At 42.6% G+C, this 23,034-nt stretch overlaps 1 protein-coding gene across 2 annotated transcripts in view; it reads right to left on the reverse strand.

Moving 5' to 3' along the window:
* hoga1 (4-hydroxy-2-oxoglutarate aldolase 1) overlaps positions 1-23,034 on the reverse strand; it is a 77,370-nt gene that overhangs the window by 19,237 nt on the left and 35,099 nt on the right. The gene's annotated exons all lie outside the window — the stretch shown is intronic.

The raw sequence follows: 23,034 nt of genomic DNA on the forward strand, positions 1-23,034 counted from the left end.
GCCGCTGTGGTTATGAACTTTATTTTCCCATGCCTGCAGTATTCCTGCGAGTTTTACTGTACAAACCAGCGGCTTCGGGAAACTGGCGAAGAAGAGGGGGGCGTTAATGAATGAATGAATGAATGAATTAACTAACACAGCCACTGATTCAGGATCAGCCGAGCCCAAAGCCCACATCCCCGCTCCTGTTCATCCAACACAGCGGTGCTAAACCCAGACGCCGACAAAACCACTCAAAACTCAAAAAAAAACAAAAAACGATATACGATGGCCATTTTTTTCCTGCCTTACCGTCATGAGACGCATTCGTCGTGCGACCTTTGACCTCTTCCTGGTGCTCCGGTGTCAGACGTGTGTCGGTGACCGAGGTGTTGACGATTCAGCTGTAAATGTAAATGTAAGCCGTTCTCTTTTTCGCTTTTTTTTTTTTTTTTTTTTTTTTTCACTCAGTGCCACTGCAGCTCAATCTGAGACGCCCTCCTCAGTGCCAACCGTACAGTGCCAAGGGGCCGCGGCTGATCCCGGGTCAGTGGCTCGTTTGTCCGGGGGGGGAGGCGGTCGGGGTGTCGTGGGGGGGTTTGGTGCGAACTGGGAAGGGGAATTTAAATACTTTGAGTTTTTTTTTTTTTGTTGTTGTTTTGTTTTTTCAGGCCGAGCTGATGAGTGCAGTGTAAACTGTGGAGGTGCAATTCGATACGAACGTGCAATTTCCACCCGAGGCGCGAGATTCCCCCCGCCTCGGTGGGTTTAATATCTCGGAAAAGGAGTCTCAGCCCGCCGCTGAGTCTGGAAAAACCGGCTTTGTGGGTCATTTGGAAATTTCGAGGCTGGTTATCAGATCACTCTCTCTCTCTCTCTCTCTCTCTCTCTCGACACCTGGAGGCTTTCATTCCAAAAACACGCCGAGAGAAACCACTCGGACGCCTTCACTCGTCTGAAAGTGTTACAATGACCTGTAACTTGGGATTAGGGATTAAATTGCCTTTTTGAAATGAGACGCCTCCCTTCACCCAGAGCACTTTTTGGGGCCGGGGTTAGGCGAGCGCGCCGCTTCCCGTACGGCTTCGTTTTTTCTACCGCTCACGTCTGTGATTGATGATGTCACTTTAATGTTCAAGTGTTTATGTGTGTGTGTGTGTGTGTGTGTGTGTATTCATCACCCCCCTCCCGAATCCAACTCACATCCACCATCATCCCAAAAAACACAAAAACAAAAAAAACAAGCGATAAGTGTCACTGATGTGATTATCTCCACCTCACACACGTCTTGTGTAACGAAACTGGTGTGTATCCGTGCTCTGTGTGTGTGTGTGTGTGTGTGTGCTGTGTTCAGGGTGGGTAGGGGTATTTAGCGGGGAAGTGGGGTTAATTGTTGCTTATGTGAGTATCTTTTAAGCGTGATTAATTTGCGACGGCGTTTTGCGCGCCTCATGCCTTTCCCCTGTGGGCCAATTTGACTGCGGCATCAAAGACGCCCGACGTGACGGAGGCGCCTCTCGCCGCTTTAATTGGAGCGCGGATCCTAAAACGGGATGCTGTTAAACAACTGGGACGGCTGTTGCCTCTGCCTCAGCCGGTGTGGTTTGTGTTTTTGTGTTTTTTTTGTGTGTTTTTTTTTTTTTTCAGCTTCAAAGGGTAGCGGGACATAAACATGCAGGTCATTACGTGTGTGTGTGTGTGTGTGTGTGTGTGTGTGTGTGTGTGTGTAGTATGTGGAGGACAACGAGCTGCTGCCAGGCGTAAACCTTGTGATTCCAGTTTTAGGGATTAATATTTCCATGCACCTTTGTAGATCTGAGAACATGTTACGACACTAAGGATCATTTCAACGCCTCCAAAACTCAATTATAAGTCTTTATACGTCTTAAAGGAAAATTCTGGTGTTTTTTTTAGGCTTCCTGATTGTTCTTGTTTGACTGTCAGGGGGGTAACTAAAAAAAAATTGAGTTATTTGCACTAGAGTGTGGATACCTGACCCCTGGACATCGGTACCAAACAGGTCAGGACCGGTTCAGACACAAATTTGGAAACTGTGTTCTGGTTTGGGTCAGGTTCGGTCACGTCGGCGTTATTTTAGTGAAACTCTATGGTAAAATAAATAAAAATGATGGAGCTGCTGTCTGTTCTGGGCGACTTCCTGTACAGTGCTGGAGTTTACGTGACGACACTGAAGGCAACACATAGGCTATTTCAGGCTGTAAATGTAACGATGGAGGACGAGCAAAATGTCAGGCTCGGGTCGGGTTCAGATCTGTTCTCTAATTTGCCCAAAACTTAGAGGGAAGGTTGTTAAAAGGCCAAAAAAAAGAAGCGATGAGTTTTTCGGTCGCAGTTTCCAAACACGTCCAGGTAACATCACAAAACCCAGGGAGGAGGCTGGTCGTGAGCTGGCAAAGAGGTGATTACCTTTTCGGGGCAGTCGGCTTCGACGGGGCGTGGCAGTGGGCGGGGCCAGGGCGTGTAGTTCCCAAACGCATAAACATCACGAAACCCCGTGGGACGGTGGGTCGTGGAGCAAGGCGACACTGAGCAGCTCTTCCCAGTAGGGCTGGGCGATATACCGAAAATTTACTGATACCGAAATTCATGATGATAACCGACGTCACTTTGCTCATGTCGGTATGTTCGGTATTTTAAAAAAACTAAATAAAAGTCGTTTTTGTCTTTTTTGGCTGTGTAGGTAGGCCTGTTCATGTCCCTTTAAGACGCTGTACTTCGTGTACAGCGTGTGTAGTCACGTGACTCCACCCCTCCAGTCTGCAACAAGAAGGGAAAGAGACGCTGAGGAAACGGAGGACGGCTCAAATGTAGAAGCGGCTGCGGCTGCAGCTGAGGCAGTCGAGTAGGACTTGCTTGTCATATTTTATACTTTTAAACTTGGTTTGATTGTCAGTTGTTCAATAAATGTAACTAAAAGTATTTAATATGTATTTTCTTGAGTTATTCTCAGACAGCACAGAGTTAGAGTCGCACTTCTCAGGCATGCAAACTTGTCGCCTTTCGGCTACAATCGCCGTTTTTTCGGTCAGTCGGGTCATTCACGTGAATCGCGTAGTTTGGAAGAGACGCCTCACTGCAAACCAAGATTATTTGTCTTATTTCAAGCAAAAATGTCAGCTCAGAAATAACTTGTCTTTAGACATTTTTCACTTGTTTCAAGTGAAAATTTACTTGAAACAAGTTAAAATTTGCTTGAAACAAGAAACAAATTCTGCCAATGGAACAAGCAAATTTTTTACTTGTTCACTTGTGTCACTAGTAAAAATTTGCTTGTTCCATTGGCAGAATTTGTTTCTTGTTTCAAGTAAATTTTCACTTGAAACAAGTGAAAATTGTCTAAAAACAAGTTATTTCTGAGGTGATCATGTCTTATTTTAATTGTAATGAGATATTTTGACTAGAAATAAGACATTTTTACTTGAAATAAGACAAATAATCTTGGTAAGCTTTTGATTTTTTGCAGTGCTGGCTTCCGAGTCCGATGGAAAGTTTTAACGTTAGTTTGAAGGAACCGCCTTACATTCAATTACACCGCCCCCGAATTATCGTCCACTTATCGTTATTGAGGTGAGGTGCTCAGTATATCGTGATATTGATTTGAGGCCATATCGCCCAGCCCTACTTCCCAGTGTCCCGGGACGACAGCACTGCTGAAAGCGGACGTGACTTGACACAAACAGCGGCTCATTATTGTGAGTTTGTGCCTCTCGTGTACGCCGGCGCTCTCCTTCCCGTGACTGTCGCACACTGTCAGGCCCGCTGGAGTCCTCACAGCTCATTTTCTCCCTCATCACAAACCATTTGCTGTTCATTACTGCACAGGAGAAAAATAACCTCTGCACACATTCCTTTACAGTAAACATGAAGTGTTCACTTTTTGGGAGTATATTTATATAATTCATTTACATAATGAACTGTTGTCGAAAAACACAACTGACATGACATTTAAATTAAAGAAAATGTTGGTTAAATATTGCAGGTAAATTCTTACACCTACAGTCTAAGGCATGCCTGAGTGGCAAGTTATGATAAATTAAACTGCAACAACCAGTGAGGTTAATGAAAACGCTAATATACAGGGTGTCCGTAAAGTCTCTTTACAATTTAACAAATTTATTACAAAAGCAAATGAATAGACAAATCTGTGGAAATTATTACAAAATGAGGAGTAGATATTGAAGTTTGTTTTTTTTTTTGCCTCATTTAATACACCTCTATATGGGGAACATTAGTTGCACGAAGCACATCAAGACGGGACTTGATCTCTTGCCATGTTTGCTGCAGCAGAGCCTCATCAATGGCGGCAACGGCATCAGTGACCCTTTGGTTCAGGTCGTTGATGTCCAATGTGATTCAAAACTTTGATAACCACTGAGCACATAGAACAAATCTGATGAACATATCTCATCAATTGCTTTTGTAATAGATTTTTTAAATTGAAATTAAATTAAACCATGCAGAACTTGATCGTTATTAACCGATTCTTATTTTTTTACTAAAACCTTACTAATGTTATTGCACCTCTAAGGCTGGCATTGATACATAGAGGACTAATTACATGGAATGAACCTTTAACATGTAACGCAGATTTGCATGCTGGCAGCAGAAGTGTACAGTTTGGAAAGCCCACCAGAGCTGGAGCCAAACTCCAGAGCTTCATCACATAAAACTCCGCCTGGCTGCTGCTTTAACCCTTTTTTGCAAAAAGTTTTAAACATTTTCAACTCGATGCAGCTGAGTTTCTTGCAACCTTCCGGTCACTTCCATGGACCGATACACACTGCAACTCCCATGAAACTCAGCCGCAGACAACCAAATTGCATGAAAAAGTTTTGAGAGATTCCTTTTTTATCAATGCTGATTGGCTGGTCACATCGGCGGCCTGTGCTTCAGCGGGCTGACGCAAATTGAAGATTTTGAATTTGGTTGATTTTTGATGAGACCCAGTTGTGACAAAACAGCTGCAGATGATTTGCTTGTTGTTCTGGTGACACTACATCGCACCGGGAACATTGTTAAATAGCAAGGAGCACCACAACTAGGGCTGAGCAAAATATCGATTTTATATCAATATCGCGATATAAGACTAGATAACACCTGAGATTGTGGATATTGTAATATCGCGATATGACAGAACAGCTGCCTTGTCCTGGTTTTAAAAGCTGCTTTACATTAAAAGGATGCAGTTTTCTGAACTTAACAGACAAACTTAAAAGCTCTAATATTTGCCTCTACCTGTTTGCTGATCGAATTCACATTACTAATTATACTTTATCAAAAACCTCCTAAATATGTTGTAAAAGCACCAACAGTCATCGCTTTATTTTTGATCTCAAGGTGTTCAAATTTGTGTTGTCATATTTGATTTTGCCCACATCGCCCAGCTCTATCCACCACGACCCTTTAACATCAAACATTAAACTTTGTGTTTCATCACGATTTCACGGTGCTGAGTTTTTACATTTTTATATTTTTATATCAGCGTCGTGTTACGTTACGCTCTGCTTCCCGTTCATCAGCCGACAGGCACAAGAAGACATGTACATCTCCTCCAGGAATTAATCCCGTAAAAAAAAAGCCATACAAACTTTGCAGTCACATGCATGTCTTCTTAATTAGGGCAGCTAATAACCCTAACCCAAAAACTGTAATCACACAGCAGCTCCAGATGACACCAGTGTTCTCCTTTAAAATGCGTGGTGGTCAGGCCAACATTAGGCTGCTTTTCCAGATTCGTGAAAATTTGATCTGAGAAACGTGAGGTTTTCGCCCGGCAGCGGCTGCGTTGCCAAGTGTGATATGGAAGTCCTTAACCCTAAAAAGCCTGAACTATGAAAGAATTGGCAGAAAATTCAAATTTTTTGAAATTGAACCCTTTATTTAGTCCTATAACAAAATACATATAAAAAAAGAAAAATCCAAAAATATGTTATTACACGACCTTGTATGAAATATGATATGTACTTGAAGTGCCAATGGTATGGTCCAGGGTGAACAGGGGAAGTGTTCAAAGGTATACAACAGTATTTTGGTCAAGTTTTGATTAACCTGAAAATGAAAAACGGAATTGAAAATGTGTATCATATATGATACAAATGGCTTTATAGGGTTGATGGAGCTGCTTTGTCTGTTGGGGACAAGAGACTGGCTTTGTCGATGTTGTGTGAGTACAAGGGTGATATTTATTGTCATTATTACTATTATTATTATTACTATTATTATTATTATTATTATTATTTATTTATTTATTTTATTATTTATTTTTTTCCCCTCCCAGGGATGTTTGCTCATTTTCCTCTTCAGCTGTCGGTCCTGTCCGGGGTGTAAAACCTCAAACCACCACAGAATGAGGCCACATAGTCAGCCTCCAATTTAAACCTTTACCTTTTTAGAGCCACACCTGTCCTGTTTAGATTATTGCATCATGATCGTCTGTGCATTAAAAGCATCCGTTGCATAGGTTTGTACAGATTATGCTTACTCCAGTTCACTCTCAGTCGTGTGCAAAAAATGTGACAAACTCCTCATCGCACATCAGTAATTACATTTTTTTGAACACTTGGCCGGCACATACGTTTGCTTAAATTACAGCTTTAAGCAATTATAATTCACACGTTAAGAAATGTGTAAAAGCTGGAGGAAGATTTTTGGTTTGTTTATTGTTGACCCTCCGACTGCTCGAGCTGGAGCTGCTTAGTTTAGGTGTGTGGGCTGAATATAAAGAGCTCTCGGTTTCTAGTGTACCTGTAAGGAACTTTCAGCCAATCAGTGAGCTCCTCAACGCGTGGGGTCTGCCCTCCGAGCTGTCAATCACAACCAGTCATAACGACGCTGAGCTGAATCTGAACTGTCTGTAGACGCAGTGGCTGCGTTTACATGGAGCCTAATGTCCTAATTTAACTGCCTCAATCTGAAGAAACTGGCCCAATCTGAGGGAGAGGTGTAAACTTTTAATAATCTGTTCAGCAATATTGGTGCCTAATAACCGTGTAATCTGCTGCTTTCTCTCTGGCTGGAATAAATCTGCTCTTTCTGCTCATGTTTGCTCCACGTGGGGGAACATCAGGTGACGGGACGAGTTTCCAGGAGGGACAGAAACCCAGCAGCACCAACACACAGCTCGTTTGTGGTTGATAACTTTTCTGTTGTAAAGATTAAATCTGTAAAGGCTTGTTGAGCGGCTCCGTGGCTGAAAGGCTGGAAACCACGAGTCGTTCAGACGAGTTGTTAGAAAAGACGAACGGAGCCGGAATCCAGCGAACCATCGAGCAAATCAAAAAGCTGCTTTAGGAGTTTGAAGGCTTCCTGTTACAAGAATAAAAGCCCAAACCAGCAGCCAAGTTTCATTCTTACAGTCTGATGGACGACATAACTTAACCTGGATTATATTTAGATTTCAAGCAGATTAGACGCTTCCCAGCAGGTGGAAACATTTTGTGTCAAAAAAGTGTTATTCTGATTAAAAGCTCTGTGGTGTGTAATCAGCCTCCATGTGAAATAGTGAAGCTGGAGTCTGATTTCAAACACATTTAAGAAATATTGCACTGCAAAAAGTAAAAATCTTACCAAGATTATTTGTCTTATTTCAAGTAAAAATGTCTTATTTCTAGTCAAAATATCTCATTACACTTAAAATAAGACATGATCAGCAAGCAACAAATTTTGCCAAAGGAACAAGCAAATTTTTACTAGTGACACAAGTGAACAAGTAAAAATTTGCTTGTTCCATTGGCAAAATTTGTTTCTTGTTTCAAGCTAATTTTCACTTGTTTCAAGTAAATTTTCACTTGAAACAAGTTGAAACAAGTGAAAATTGTCTAAAGACAAGTAATTTCTGAGGTGATCATGTCTTATTTTAAGTGTAATGAGATATTTTGACTAGAAATAAGACATTTTTACTTGAAATAAGACAAATAATCTTGGTAAGATTTTGACTTTTTGCAGTGTCTGTCTAACCGCAGCGACTGTCTCCACAGTGTGTCCACAGTTGTAATGGATTTAAACTTTTTTAAGCAAACGCACATGCTGGTTAAGTATTCACAAGGTAGAATTTTTCACATTTTTTGAACATGACCGGGAGGGAGTTGTGGTTAGCCTGGACTTGGAAGCCGTCAGAGCAAATTATGCAAAGCGACGTTTGTGACGGACAGATCCTGAAGTCAAACCTGGACGAGTTTGGTCTTTAAAACGTTCAGAGACGTCATTCAGACCGGAATAACATACGAAGAGTTTCAAAATAAGATGTCGCCTGTCTGGGGGAAAAAAAAAAAAGGGCGTACGCAGCGAATGCAAAATGACAAATGTAAAAGGATGGTCGATTGGAACAAAAATGGCAGATCTTCAATATTTTAAAGACACTAAAATACGAAACTCTTTGTGTGAATATTCTGTTTTCGAGGTGATTTTTCCTCCAGCTGCAGTCTGAGGACACTAACTAAGTCTACTTTTCTTTTTTTTTTCTCTCTTCTATATAACTGGTTATTTTAAGCCACGTCTCTCTTCCTTCCTCTTATTTATTTGTTTGTTTTTCTTCCTGTCATTTTGATTTTTCTCCGTATCTCGGGGAGTTTGAGCACTAAGCTGTGTGTCGGGGGGGAAAAAAAAAAAAGGTTTGCTCGTGTCTCCTAATTTCACACATGCACAAGGACTAAAGATGTAATCAGTGTTATTATTTTCATTATTTCCATGGTTTTCTCTCACCCTTTCTATCGCTCTCTCTCTCTCTCACACACACACACACACACACACATACACACACAGCCGAGCCCGCGCTGGCCCGATGTACTGCACAAACAAAACCAAACCCATCAACATAATCACCGTCGTAATGAGAAAATATGGAAAGAGCATTCCATGGCTCTATAATTGCTGCTCCCTAAGTGAGCGGACCAAGACCGGCTATGAAAAATACATCCAGGAAAAAAAAAAAAAAAAAAAAAAAAAAACAACTCACACACACACACAAACGACAGCGAGGGAGTTTTAACGAGTGCCTGAACAAGAACCTCTACTGTGCTTTGAATATTTTAAATACTGCCTGACTGTTTACACCCTCTCTTCTTAAATCTTTATGATGATGATGATGTTTTGTTTTTTTGTTGTTTTTTTGTTTTTGTTTTTTTTAACTCTGCTTGTCTTTTCCTTGGCTGCACAGGGTGGGAGGGGCGGCGCAGCAGCTCGTAGTTGACCAGTACATTACATGCCGGTGGGATAATAGCCTATTAACTCTAATGACACGAGCAACTCGCTGACTCTGAGTCGGCGCAGGCCTCTGCCGTCTGCGTTTCAGAGCAGAGATCACAAACCCTGAGCCTCGTCGGTGACCCAACAACAAGACACTGTCCTGGAGATTCAAAAGAGATAAGATGTAAGATAGATATAGATATAGGATAAGATATAAGAGATAAGATACTAAGACGGCTCATTAATTATCTATACAGTCACGCACAAAAGTACTGGTGCCCCTGGGATTTTTCTCAGAAGGAATTCTCTTTTTGAATCAATTCAGTTAAAAAAATCCTGATATATTTTGGAAATATGAAAATGAGATTCTGTGCTGGTTATTTGAAAATGATGTAATGATGCAAAATTTATAGAAAAGGCTTGGTATCGGCGGCAAAGTATTTTTTTATCCTGTATGACAAACCATTTTTATTTGTATGTGTCCCTATCTTCATAGGTTTTGTTATGTTTTGCTTTGTTCTGTAGTGTGTCACGTGGCTATCGTGGATGTAATTGTGGGAATATTATTTGATAAATGTATTGATCAGTGTCTAATAAGCCCATGAGGGCTGGGCACCAATCATGGTGTTTGACACTTAAATAAACGGATCAATCAAAAAAAAAAAAAAAAAAAAAATCCTGAAAATACACCATTTTTCCCAGAAATTCTGCTTTTTTGTGTTGTTCGAATGCACATAAAGGAAATAAACGTGTGTATACCAAAAACATTTGTAGTTGCAACAATTTCTGGGAGAAATGGTGTATTTTCTGGAAAAATCCCAGGGGTGCCAATACGTTCGTCCGTGACTGTATTATCTGATATTAACCAGATTCATGCGATTCTGTTCTCAAATGCTTCGTAGCTCCGGATAACAATAATGTTCCTCATGATTTTTGGCAAATTAATGTTGGTTAGTTGACGGGGTTAGCCTGGTTCCAGACCTGTGAGTCATGCGGTCAATTTAAAGGCACAATGAGTAGGATTTGCTGTCTCTGGTCTGTAAACACAACACTGATGGTTTGTCCCTCCTCCCTGGCTGAGGAACCCACCGGCCAGGGGCGGATCTACCGTGGTGGCATGGGGCGGCAGCTAAAATAGTCCTTGCCACCCCAGTTTGGGAAGTTTAAAAGAAAAAAAAAACAAAAAACATTGTCTGTGGTTGGATTGAAGATCCACGATCCGAGTGTTAAGTGAATGTGGCATGAAACTGCAGCGTTTGTTTTTCAGAGCGATTTCACCAGTTATAGAAAGATAACCACTGATACAACCAGAATAAATTTATATTTACTTTTCACCTCTGAGGAAATTATAATAATCAGAACTGTGTGAGGCCAGTGGCTCTGTATTCAAACAGTTTGCCCATTAGCAAATTGATCTATCTATCATCCTGTAAAATTTCCATGCCACCCTTTAGCCCCACAAAGGCCCGCCCAAAATGTAACGTTGCTGTCCTATGAAAAAAAAAAGGCCCAATGGCAGCAACCTGTCCATCAGAGAACAGGCCAACAGTGCGTCGCTCTTCATCCTCCTCCTCTCCCTCAAATCCAGCTTCACTTTATAAAACCAGCTGTTTCACCTCACTGTTTCCTCCATAAGTGATGTGAGACAAGATAAGATAAGATATTCCTTTATTAGTCCCACAGTGGGGAAATTTCCAAAGAGACATTATTTTTGAATGAGTCTATACATTTTTTTTTTTCTATCCTACTCATTCTGCCTTTGAATTTCAGTTGGCTAACATGAAAAAATGGATGATAAAGTTATGGACACTGCTATCAGTGTTGTTTTAAATAATTTAACATAAAAACACAGTAAAGTACAGAGGAACGCTGTGCACTGACGCCATTTCTAAGAGGGGACGATGCCTTGTGCTGAAGGGATTTGACAAAAGTTTATTTTAGCAACTCGCCCCGCTGGGAAAAAAAAAAAAAAACCCAGTCTGTTTATTGGACTTAACATAACTTAACATAACCCTCTCCTTCTCCATAACCATATCCTTTTGTATCTTTAGAAAACATTCACCCACATCAAAGCCAACAGCCACTCGAGGGACGTACCGACCGGCACTTTGATTTCTGTGTTTTCCATCCTGACATTCAGCAGGATTCAAACTTTTCCGTCTGTGACGATCATTTCCCTCCATCTGTTCATGTGTGACTGCAGCACGACGTTAACATGCCACCACTCAAAGCAAAATCAGATCTTAACAGTGTCTCCGTTTAACACCTCTGCTCATATTTGTACAAAAATTAAGGAACATTTTAAAAAGAGGGTCATCTCGGCCGACTTAATGTCGGGTGTGTTGCAGCGGCCTGGGCCCCTCGCTGCACGTTCACCTGTCTCTCTCTCTCTGAACCTGTCTGTCCTGTCTCTCTCCACTGTGCCTATCGAAAAGTCCCAAAAAGTAATATTACAAAACACCCTTTAATGTTCATTTTGGATGCTTAGGCCGTAATATGTCATTAAAAGTGATTGATCTGGTTCTTTTAGTGATATTTGCTCCACCATAAGAATGTTTGACAACCTCCACGTTTGACCCGTCAGCTCCTTTCCCGTCACGAGATCTGGACCAACAAACAGCACAATTTCAAACGACCTAAAGCTGAAAAGAAAAAAAAAAGAAAAAATGATCAATGCTTTTTTTTTTCCAGCCCTCTTGCTTAATAACTGGTGGAGCTACTTTGTTTCTGTGTCACTACACCACAGCCAGAACTACTTCATCCATTTTGGAGAGGAACAGTCCCTGAAGGACTGCGCAATTAATTGTAAAATAATCAAATCAAATCAAATCAAATAGCTTTACTGTCATTGCACCCAAGTTACAACGAGATTGGTTCAGGATGCCCTTACCAACGTGCAAAGAGTAGCAATAAATATAAAAACAATGAATAAATAAAATAAAATAAAATAAGAAATAAAAAGCAACATGTATAAAAGCCCACAGTATAAATAAATAAATAAATAAATAAAAATAATAACGATTTATAGATCTGACATTTCCCTCGAACCTGTTCACCTATGCACTGCAAAAACTCAAAATCTTACCAAGAATATTTGTCTTATTTCAAGTCAAAATGTCTTATTACACTTAAAATAAGACATGATCACCTAAGAAATAACTTGTTTTTAGACAATTTTCGCTTGTTTCAAGTGAAAATTCACTTGAAACAAGCGAAAATTTGCTTGTTATTTCTTTCTTACAAATCTCTAAAACCGCCTCAAACGTCGCCATAAAATCCAAGACGAGTCAGCGACGCAGCACAAACAAAACCACATCACAGAATCCACGGCGGCAGACGGCACCTCAAACCTCAACAGTTCAGACGCCACACAAAGCATTGGCAGGCGTGCTGCGTGATCCAGAGTCTAAAACAAGCGCGGAAAAGAGACCTGAGGTGTTTTTGTTACAAGAGAGTCTTAAATTTAAGTCTTCAAGCTTCTGAGAGTGCATTAAATATTTTTGTTCGCGAATCGTGATCTCAGTTCCAAGAGAGAAAAATGATTTTTTAGCAGATATCGTGCAGCGCTAACGTTCCCGCGCCAGGGAAGGAGCTGACGGGTCAAACCAGGGTTGCCAGGTCTGTGAGACAAAAGCAGCCAAACAGCAACTCAAACCCAGCCCCAAACCCGCCCACCGGGTATAAAAAGGGCCCAAAAATCAGCCCAATACCAGAACTCAAAATATGCCCATAAAAATCCATATATGTCCAAGTCCAACAACATTGCTATAATTGCAAAATGCACTATAATATCTATAAAATAACACCATAAACATTAAGGGCAATTTCCCGAAACAGTTCTTTCACCTATTTAATTTAGAGTATATCAGAACTTAAAATATAATATGGGATACCTTACTTCAGCTGAGTGGTGCTGATGATGTGATTGGTCATGTGCTGAGTGGCCTCACACAGCATTGGCATATTATTTATCTGTGGAGCAGGTGACATATGTGGATAGTTTATATGCTGATCTGGCCCGGAGTCAGTTTGACAGGATTTGGGTATAAACATTGGTCATTCAAAATATGAATCTTTATTCATTTCTGCCCGAGCCCAACCCGTGGACAAAATTTGTTACCCGCGGCAACACTTAAAAAGTAGCCCAATTTGGTGGAAAAAACGCAGACTTGGCAACCCTGGGTCAAACTTGGAGGATCTCTTACACTCGTATGCAGCGGAAAACGCCACCACGCTGCAAAAAGTCAAATCTTACCAATCTTACCAGCAAATTTTTACTTGTTCACTTGTGTCACAAGTAAAAATTTGCTTGTTCCATTGGCAAAATATGTTTCTTGTTTCTTGTTTTCTTGGTGAAAATTGTCTAAAGATAAGTTATTTCTGAGCTGATCATGTCTTATTTTAAGTGTAATGAGATATTTTGACTAGAAATAAGACATTTTTACTTGAAATAAGACAAATACTCTTGGTAAGATTTGACTTTTTGCAGTGCAGGCTGAATCTGCATTAACGCTGACTAAAGCTTACAGAACTCGGTTTGCAGACGGGCCTTTTCCACTGTCGAGGATGAACCTGGAAAAAGGAAACGTTACGACTGTGGAGGTGTTTATTTGGTAAGGAGTTTCATGTCCAACTCCAAAAAGTGGACACTTTAGGTTTTCAGACTTTAAGCTTAAAATGACTAGAAAAGAAAAAGAAAAGAAAACAAAAACAGGCTGTATTTGTGGTATAACTGCACGTGCAAATCAAGTGGAGCCTAAACAAACGTAATGAACACTCAGGCCTCATGGCAACTCTCAGTCCACGCGCCTCGCAGCATTTTTACCTGCGACGGTTCAACAACAACGTCGGCGACGGCGCGGCGTCTCGGCGAAAACGCATGGCACGAGTGCACGTTTGTTTCCCAGAGGCCTTTGCGGGGCGCGCGGTCCGGCACCTTTAAAAAAAACACTGAAAACACACACCTGGGGCCCGCGGTCACAAACAGAAGCCATAATATCACGTTTGGTTGTGTCTGGTGAATTTGTTACGAGATGATGATGATGATGATGATGATGTCGCAAAAAAATAAAAAATAAAAAAAGGTGCATTTTGGGATCTTAAATGGAACAGAATGCAATAAAGATAATGCATGGAGTGGAGCTCGCATTGCTGTCTGTCTTTTTTTATTATCATTATTATTATTTTTGTCTTTCACTCAGAGATCCGTGCTCTCGCTGTGGTTTCAGTGCGTCGAGGAGCGAGAGGCCAGTGGAAGACATGCAACACTGAAACCTCAGCAACAATGAAGCGCGCACACACACACACACACACACACACACACACACGCGCAGTCGTACAGAGAGGATTTTGAACTCTGATCACACATCTCGGTAGGTCTAGTGATTATTTGTGAAGCTGTCAGAAACCCCCACTCTTTACTTCCTCCTCCCCTCCCCCTACCCACTCACTCCCTCGCTCTCTCTCTCTCTCTCTCTCGCTCGCTCTCTCTCGCTCACTCTCTCCTCCTGTCACTGAAATAGCTTGAAGGTGTGTTTAGGTTGGACTTTAACCCCTCCACCTATTTCGTCTCCTTGGCAACCGTCCACAGTTCCCTTAATTTGTATCATCTCAATCCCAAGTGCTGCAGCAGTTTTGCCTGTTTGCCCCTAATCATAGAGCCTGTTGCCATGGCAAAGTATTTAAATATGCTCTGCAGGTCGTCTTCACCTAACAGACCAGAAGTGGCAGCTAGCTGTATGCATGTGTGTGCAATCTTTTGTTCCCTCGCTAAAACGAATCCCTTCCTCCCTCAGCCACAGGATTCATATTTGGCACCCGCGCCCCTCCCTTTATATTATGTTTCCCCCCCCCCCCCGCCGCCGCCGCCGCCTCCTTCCTATTTTCAACGTGTATGATTTCTCATCTCTCTCCTTTCCGTCTGACTCCGCAGGGACGGATCTTCCTATTTTCTGTTTTCACGGGTTTCTTAAAGAGAGGAGGCTTTGTCTGTTATCTTATCAGTAGAGCTTCACGGCTCCCAAAAGCTTTGGCCATGTTTAGAGAGGAAGTGCACGTGGCATACTGATAACGCGGGCCCGGCGCGGCGCGGCGCGGCGCGGCGCGGCGGGGGGATGCAGGCGGCGCGCCGTCTCCGCACGCCGCCGGATGCCGAAAGCGGCGGCACGAATGAAACACCCGGGCGGGATTTTTTTGCCCCGATTTTTAATTGCTCTGGGGTCCCACCGCTTCCACGTGGAGCGTTTGGGTGTGTGTTTGTGTGTGTGTGTGTGTGTGTGTGTGCGTGCATGTCTGAGTGTGCAGGAGGAGGTACATGAGAGCCGCTCTCACCTGCTAAACAAGATCGGCTACACTTCTCCCAGCAGCTGTTCGTCATCCACAGTGTGTGCTGCTGCATAACACCGCAGGATAACGATACGCTTAGATAATAACTCAGGCTGGAATGAGTCCTTGATAGATCAAATACCGGTTATTAGATCAAATATCAGGTGTTTTTTTTGTGCGGACCCCAGGAAGAAGCCACTTTCTGAAAGCGAATACAGAGTCAAGATTGAATACCAACTTTAGTTTTACTTTTTTTTTTTTTTTTTTTTTTTTTTAAATCGCTGTCAGTCTCTGTTGTGACAGAACACGCGGTGATATGCACGCCACGACGGCGGCAACAGAGATTGATTCGATCGACGTGATGCAGCTGTGAACGTGAGGTGCCACACGTGAGCCTATTTTTGTGTAATTGCAATTACAATTTCTTTTTTTCTTTTTTTTTCTCCCCTCAATAGATTGAACTGTGTCTGCGCGATAAGAAACCCTGAAGACGTTTAGAAAGAAAAATCCACCGGCGATAAATTCAGACCAAACTCACGGTGGATTTCAAATGTGGTCAACCTGTTGCCCGGGCGAATCGAGTATTGATCGAACGGTGACGCCCTCTCGAGTATCGATCGGAGGTAACGACAGACTGGAAACGCTGCATTGACGTTTCATTTTCTTTGCACGTTTTCTTTGTCGCGGTGCAGAATTGCAGAAGGAACGTCGGCTGGACTCGCGTATGAATTATGCACTGCAAAAACGCAAAATCTTACCAAGATTATTTGTCTTATTTCAAGTCAAAAATGTCTTATTACTAGTCAGAATATCTCATTACACTGATCACCTCAGAAGTAAATTGTTTTTAGACAATTTTCACTTGTTTCAAGTGAAAATTTGCTTGAAACAAGTGAAAATTTGCTTGTTTCATTGGCAAAATTTGCCAGTGGGAAAAGTGAAAATTAGCTAGAAACAAGAAAAAAAAAATTTCAATGAAACAAGCAAATTTTCACTTGAAACAAGAGAAAATTGTCTATAAACAAGTTACTTCTGAGGTGATCATGTCTTATTTTAAGTGTAATGAGATATTTTGACTAGAAATAAGACATTTTTGACTTGAAATAAGACAAATAATCTTGGTAAGATTTTGCGTTTTTGCAGTGATCAAACGGTGACGCCCTCTCGAGTATCGATCACAGATAACGACAGACTGGAGGCGCTGCACAGACGTTTCATTTTCTTTGCACGTTTTCTTTGTCGCGGTGCAGAATTGCAGAGGGTACGTCGGCTGGACTCGTGTATGAATTATGTGCTTAATTTGCATTTTTGTCAACTGTCTCTAAATGGACCTTACACCTTAAATTGTTCAATAAGAGCATGCTTTAACTAAAATTTCACCAGTTTGAGTTTCTGCAAGGCGTCGAAATGTGTGAACGCTGGAATAACATTGCCAACTGCATTATAATCCCTCCTCAAAAGCCCACAACAGCGTCTTTTTGCCCCCTTTAGTAGGAAGAGGCGAGTCTTTATTGCAGGTCTGCTGCGGGCGGACCGTCGTGTTGCATCTTTCGCCGATTTTAATGCCAGCACACATTAGTTTTATGGATGCGTTTCGACATTTTAACTCGCCATCGCCCTGCCGCTGCGGGTGCTTCAGGCTCCCTTTAACGGCCTCGCGCCGCTCCGTTTGGCCTTCCAATGAGGAGCGGCGGATAAACGAGGTGGCAGGAGGAGCGGCGGTGAAGGAGGGGAGAGAGAGAGAGAGAGAGAGAGAGAGGGATGGAGCTGCATGTCTAACACTTGAGTTTAGCCGAGAGACCCAACAAAGGGGGATGCGAGCGCACCGAGGGATATGAAGACATGATCTACATATTCAACGTTTCGAGTCCCGTCATGATGCACATGATGTGGCGTCTTAAAGGAGAAAAACTCCACCCTGATAAGTGTTATCCGTTAGATCTCATCACTCCGTGGTGTTTAATGCACTCCCGCACTTTGGCGAGCACTTTTCCCCCTCATCTACGTCTTTCTCAGTTTGTGATTTCCGACATTTTCCAGAGCGCACAGACAGCGGGCATTAATTTGCCGCTCTCAGCCGAGGGTTTTTTTTACATGTTGCAGAGCGAGAGAAGTGCTCCACTCAAGTAAAAGTGGGACTCTCTAACTCTAACAGGTCTGCCTCGTTTCAAAGAAGCCTCCAATTACCTTGGCACCTCGTTAGGAACGTCTCTTATTAGGAACCCTTTTTTTTTTGTCCGAAAGGTTACGTGGATTAGGAAGGACGGGAAAGACGACCATTGTTCAGCTCCAGGCAGCGTGACGTCGCCGTTTTCTCTTGTAATTAAGCGTCTCGTGTTGTCACGCACAACACGGTGGAGTTTGTTCGGCAGGAGACTCCAAAGGCCTGAGCGGAGCCTTCTTACCCACCGACATCAGACTGATCTCCTTCCAGTATTTTAGTATTAACTTAATTATGTCTTCCGATATTATCTTTGTGATATTGAATGAATGAATGAAGGCTTTATTTTGAACATGTGAAAAAAAAAAAACACAATGCAAAAAAAAAAAAAAAAAATACAGAATAGTTGAAACAATAAAACATGTCCAAAAAGGAGTAGAAAGAAGCATATGCTTATTTAAATTCTACCCTTTCTCCACTACTCGGTAACTACTGTATCAGTTGACTTCCATATGATTTATCCAATTTATAGTTTTTTTTTTTTTATTTTTTTTTAATATATTGTGACTACAACAACGTAATTTCCCCCTCTCAGCCAACCCTGTCTCCTAAATATTATGCATTTAGGGGGAAGAGTTTTTGCATTTCTATTCAACATATCTTGTATATCATGTCGGGTGGCATTTTCATTACTTTAGCCAGCAGAAGTGCCCGGTTAAGGTTGGGGAAATGTTAGGTTTAGGCACAGAAATCACTCGGTCAGGGTAACGTAACGTGACATTCGCAAAAAGTCGGTGTAAGTCGGTGGTTTGACCCGTCCGAAACGCCACCTGCCTCCCAGGGCAGCCTTGAAATGAAGGGATTACAAACGCTCTTGTGATGCGTTGCAGACAAATGTAATCCGAAACGTAATCGAGGATGCAGTTTAGTTGGATGAGAAGGTAATTTTTAGGAAACAGGGCTCTCTGTGGAACAATAAAGCACTCTATCTATCTATCTATCTATCTATCTATGTTAGTTACCTTACAGCTAGCTAACACTGAGTCAGTTTAATTCTAGTGGCACCTTTTGCTAAAAAAATAAACAAAATAAAAGTTTTCAGGCAGCAAAGGGACATTAATTCAATCCCCTACTGACAAATTTAAATTAAAACAGATTTGACCAAAGTCTTGTGTTTAATTAACTTAAATGCCAAACACGCCTTGAGGTGCTGCTTCCATCCACCATTAAAATACCCAGAGGTGAAGGTTTTCATGGGGAAGGAGGCTCCTGGTGTTTCATTTTAAAATGATGCCGAGTCAAGGCACTGAATTAGGATGTGTCCTCTGCTTCCCGCTGTAATGAGGAAGTCCTAAGTGGCCACGTTTCTTAAAAAAATGACACCTTAAGGAAGCTTCCGTGCAAATGAGACAGATCCGACGTGTGCGGCTGCTGCTTTCTGCTCCCGCCTCGGAGAAACTGGCCTCGACACGATGGGGTTTCTCTCTTAGCGACGGCTGAACGTCGGTGCAAAATGGCAGCTCTGTTAAAGAAGACGTCGCTCTTTGATCGGGAGCGAGTGACACGAAAAATCAGACGTTGACCACCGAGGTTTTAGATCGCTGAAATGTTTCCTCCAGTGAAGCGGCCGGGAACACATTGACGTGACGCTGCGGTCTGCACGTTTGGCCGGCTGTTCACACAAGAGCAAAAAAAAAAAAAAAAAAACGCGGCCACAAAACGGATCCAGAAACGCAAAACCAAAAGGCCAGTGGCTGATAATTAACCCTATAAAGCCATTTGTATCATATATGATACACGTTATCAAATACAGCTGTCCCTCGCTATAACGCGGTTCACCTTTCGCGGCCTCGCAGTTTCGCGGATTTTTTTAGTGCAATTTTGCATGCTTTTTTTTTTTTTTTTTTTTTTTTTTTTTTTACAGCGCATTGTGTTCTGCGTCCTGATTGGCTAAGGGACTGTAGACCATTATCAATCAATCTCCTCCGTGCCGTGCCTCCTGTACAGTACAGAATGCGTTCATTCTATAATACTGGACTTATTTTTCTACGAAGGTTTGAACTTTGAGAGTTTAAACAAGAGAGAAAAGTGAGAAAATGTTAATGCCTGTCTGAGAAAAGTGTATAAAGTGTGTAGTGAGGGGTTTTACAGCCTTAAAACATCTAGAATAATTGTAAAAAAATAAAGCTGACGATTTCGCCTATTGCGGGTTATTTTTAGAACGTAACTCCCGTGATTAATGAGGGACCACTGTAACACATTCCGTTTCAGTTTAATCAATATTTGACCAAAATACTGTTGTTTACCTTTGGACACTTCCCCTGTTCACCCTGGACCATACCATTGACACTTCAAGTACTGTCATATATGATACAACAGAAAAATCGTATAAAGACATATTTTTTTGAAATATATATACACTACTCACAAAAAGTTAGGGATATTCGGCTTTCGGGTGAAATTTCAGGATGAAGCTAAAATGCATTCTAACCTTTACAGGTGAACTTAATGTGACCTTCTGTAAACTTTTGAATGCACATGTCCAACTGTTCAGTGTTTCAGTACTTTTTGCACAAGTTGCTGTTCTCTAACAAGGAGTTTAACGGCAAAATTCACATCAGGTGTTTGATGCTCCAGCTCATCGAGGTCGTATCATTAGGGAACGGCTGCTGGAGACTGGGGTACCTCAAATGGAGTGGCCTGCACTTTCTCAGACCTGAATCCCATAGAAAACCTATGGGATCAGCTGAGTGGCCGTGTAGAGGCTCGGAGCTCTGTACCCCAGAACCTCAATGTCCTGAGGGCCGCCCTTCAAGAAGAGTGGGATGCCATGCCTCAGCAGACAATAAGTCGACTTGTGAACAGCATGAGACGTCGTGGTCAAGCTGTAATTGATGCTCAAGGGCACATGACAAGTTATTGACACTGACATTTTTTGTTGTGGTATATCCACCACTGTTGTTGGCTTTTGTTTCAAGAAATTGTTTGAGATGAGGAAATCACCAGTGTATGCTTCTACTTAAATGCCCTACTTTCATGATATAATATCACTGTAGCGTGAACATTTTACATTTTCCATAAATTTCACCCAAAAGCCAAATATCCCTAACTTTTTGTGAGTAGTGTGTGTGTATATATATATATGTATATATATATATTTTTTTTTTTTTACATTTTGTTATAGGACTAAATAAAGGGTTCAGTTTCAAAAAATTGGAATTTTCTGCCAGTTCTTTCATACACTGCAAAAACTCAAAATCTTACCAAGATTATTTGTCTTATTTCTAGTCAAAATATCTCATCACACTTAAAATAAGACATGATCACCTCAGAAGTAAATTGTTTTTAGACAATTTTCACTTGTTTCAAGTGAAAATTCACTTGAAACAAGTGAAAATTTGCTTGTTTCATTGGCAAAATTTGCCAGTGGAAAAAGTGAAAATTCACTTGAAATAAGAAACAAGAAACAAATTTTGCCAATGAAACAAGCAAATTTTCACTTGTTTCAAGCAAATTTTCACTTGAAACAAGAGACAACTGTCTAAAAACAATTTACCTCTGAGGTGATTATGTCTTATTTTAAGTGTAATGAGATATTTTGACTAGGAATAAGACATTTTTGACTTGAAATAAGACAAATAATCTTGGTAAGATTTTGCGTTTTTGCAGTGTAGTTCAGGCTTTATAGGGTTAAATGTTAAAATGTCATGGGGGGGGGATCCTTTCTCCCTTTTCTTCCACTAAGGCCGTGTCGGTGTATGTGGGCATCGCTGAGATGTTGAGAGCGGCGAGGCGGCGAGGCACTACAGCTCACAGGAGAGCGAGACGAGGGCCGAGTTTTCATTAATTTCTGCTTGGACTTTATCGGCGTCACCTCTGGCCTTGTTTCCTCCCGCTCGGCTTTGTTCCAACACCCATCTTCCTGTCCACTTACACCTCAGACGGGCGCTCTCTGCCTTTCACTCACTCAACAAGCCGCCCTGTTGAATATGTTTTTTTTTTTGTTTTGTTTTTTTTTCTCCCTCTCTCTGACCTGCACTCAGGCCCTCTTGTGCCTCTTGCTTTTCTCCGCATGACGAGGAGGATTTTTTTTTCTCCCCTCTTCTCACTCCTCTGTTCATTGCCTCTCATCAACTCCCCCTCCTCTCTCTCTCTATTTCTCTCTCTCTCTCTCTCTCTCTCTCTCTCATCCCTGTGTGGCTCAGCGACGAGCAGTGACAGTGCAGTGTGCTGGCCTGGAAGCAGCTAGAGGAGAGAGAGAGAGAGAGAGAGGTGGGTAGAGAGCCACTGGCAGCCAATGTGAGTCAGGCAGGCAGCTAACCACAGGGATGGAAAGAGGAGAGGAGGATGGGGGGAGGAGGGGAAGAGATAGGAAGTGGGAAAGGCAGAATGGGGGAGGGGGAGAAATCTGGGAATCTTTTAAGCATGATTTTAATCTGGGGCGCCGCCAGAACAGGGAAGAGATAGAATAGGGAATGGGGGGTGGAGGGATGGAGGGAGGGAGGGAGGGGGGGCTGGGCGTTACATGCTACACTACACAGAGAGGTCACCATATCGCCTGCAGGGGTGGGATGTACAGAGAGAGAGGGAGAGAGAGAGAGAGAGAGGAGAGAGAGAGAGTCGGGAGGAAAACGAAAGTGAGAGCCGAGAGGATTGATGGCGGGAAGGGGAGGAGAAAAGGAGGAGAGAGCGATGACAAACTGTCAGGTGTGGAGGAATGATGAAACGCAGAGAGAGACACGGTGACGGGCGGCGAAGAGGAAGAGGAAGACGAGGAGGAGGAAGAGGAGGAGGAGGAGGAGGGGGGTGGACGTCGACTCCTCGTTCCCTCCGTGTCATCGCTGCCCCCTGTGACGCTGCAGCGCAGGGGGGGCGGCTTTGCTGACTCGCCACTCTCTCGCCCGTGCAGGAGCGGGAGAACGAGGCACATCGCTCCTCCTCCTCCTCCTCCTCCTCCTCTTCCATCCCTGCATCCCTCCATCCGCAGCCCCTTGTGCCCACCGGGGGCATGACATCACACGCCCCGGGTTTTAGAGCCTCAAATTGAGATCAAAGGGACGCCCTTGATGCACGGCAGTCAGCGGCGAGGCGGGGCACGTCGCCCCCGTGTGGCCGGCCGGCGCCACTGCCGCGCAGAATGAGGAGCACAGAGCCGCTTCACCGGCTGCTTGTTGAGACTGTATGAGATTCCAACAAGCCACAGGGCAGCGGGGGTCAAGGAATTAAACACAAATAATCATATTCAACTTGCACAGAAAAATCAGAAGCGGCCGTCATACAAAACCATAAAGAATGGCCGAGAAATGCCTAAATTTATTGGTTCTTTCTCTGCCTCTCTCTGGCCTTGGACACTTAAAAGGTTTGCG

Source organism: Myripristis murdjan, chromosome 1, assembly GCF_902150065.1.
Source record: "Myripristis murdjan chromosome 1, fMyrMur1.1, whole genome shotgun sequence".
Lineage (NCBI taxonomy): Eukaryota > Metazoa > Chordata > Actinopteri > Holocentriformes > Holocentridae > Myripristis > Myripristis murdjan.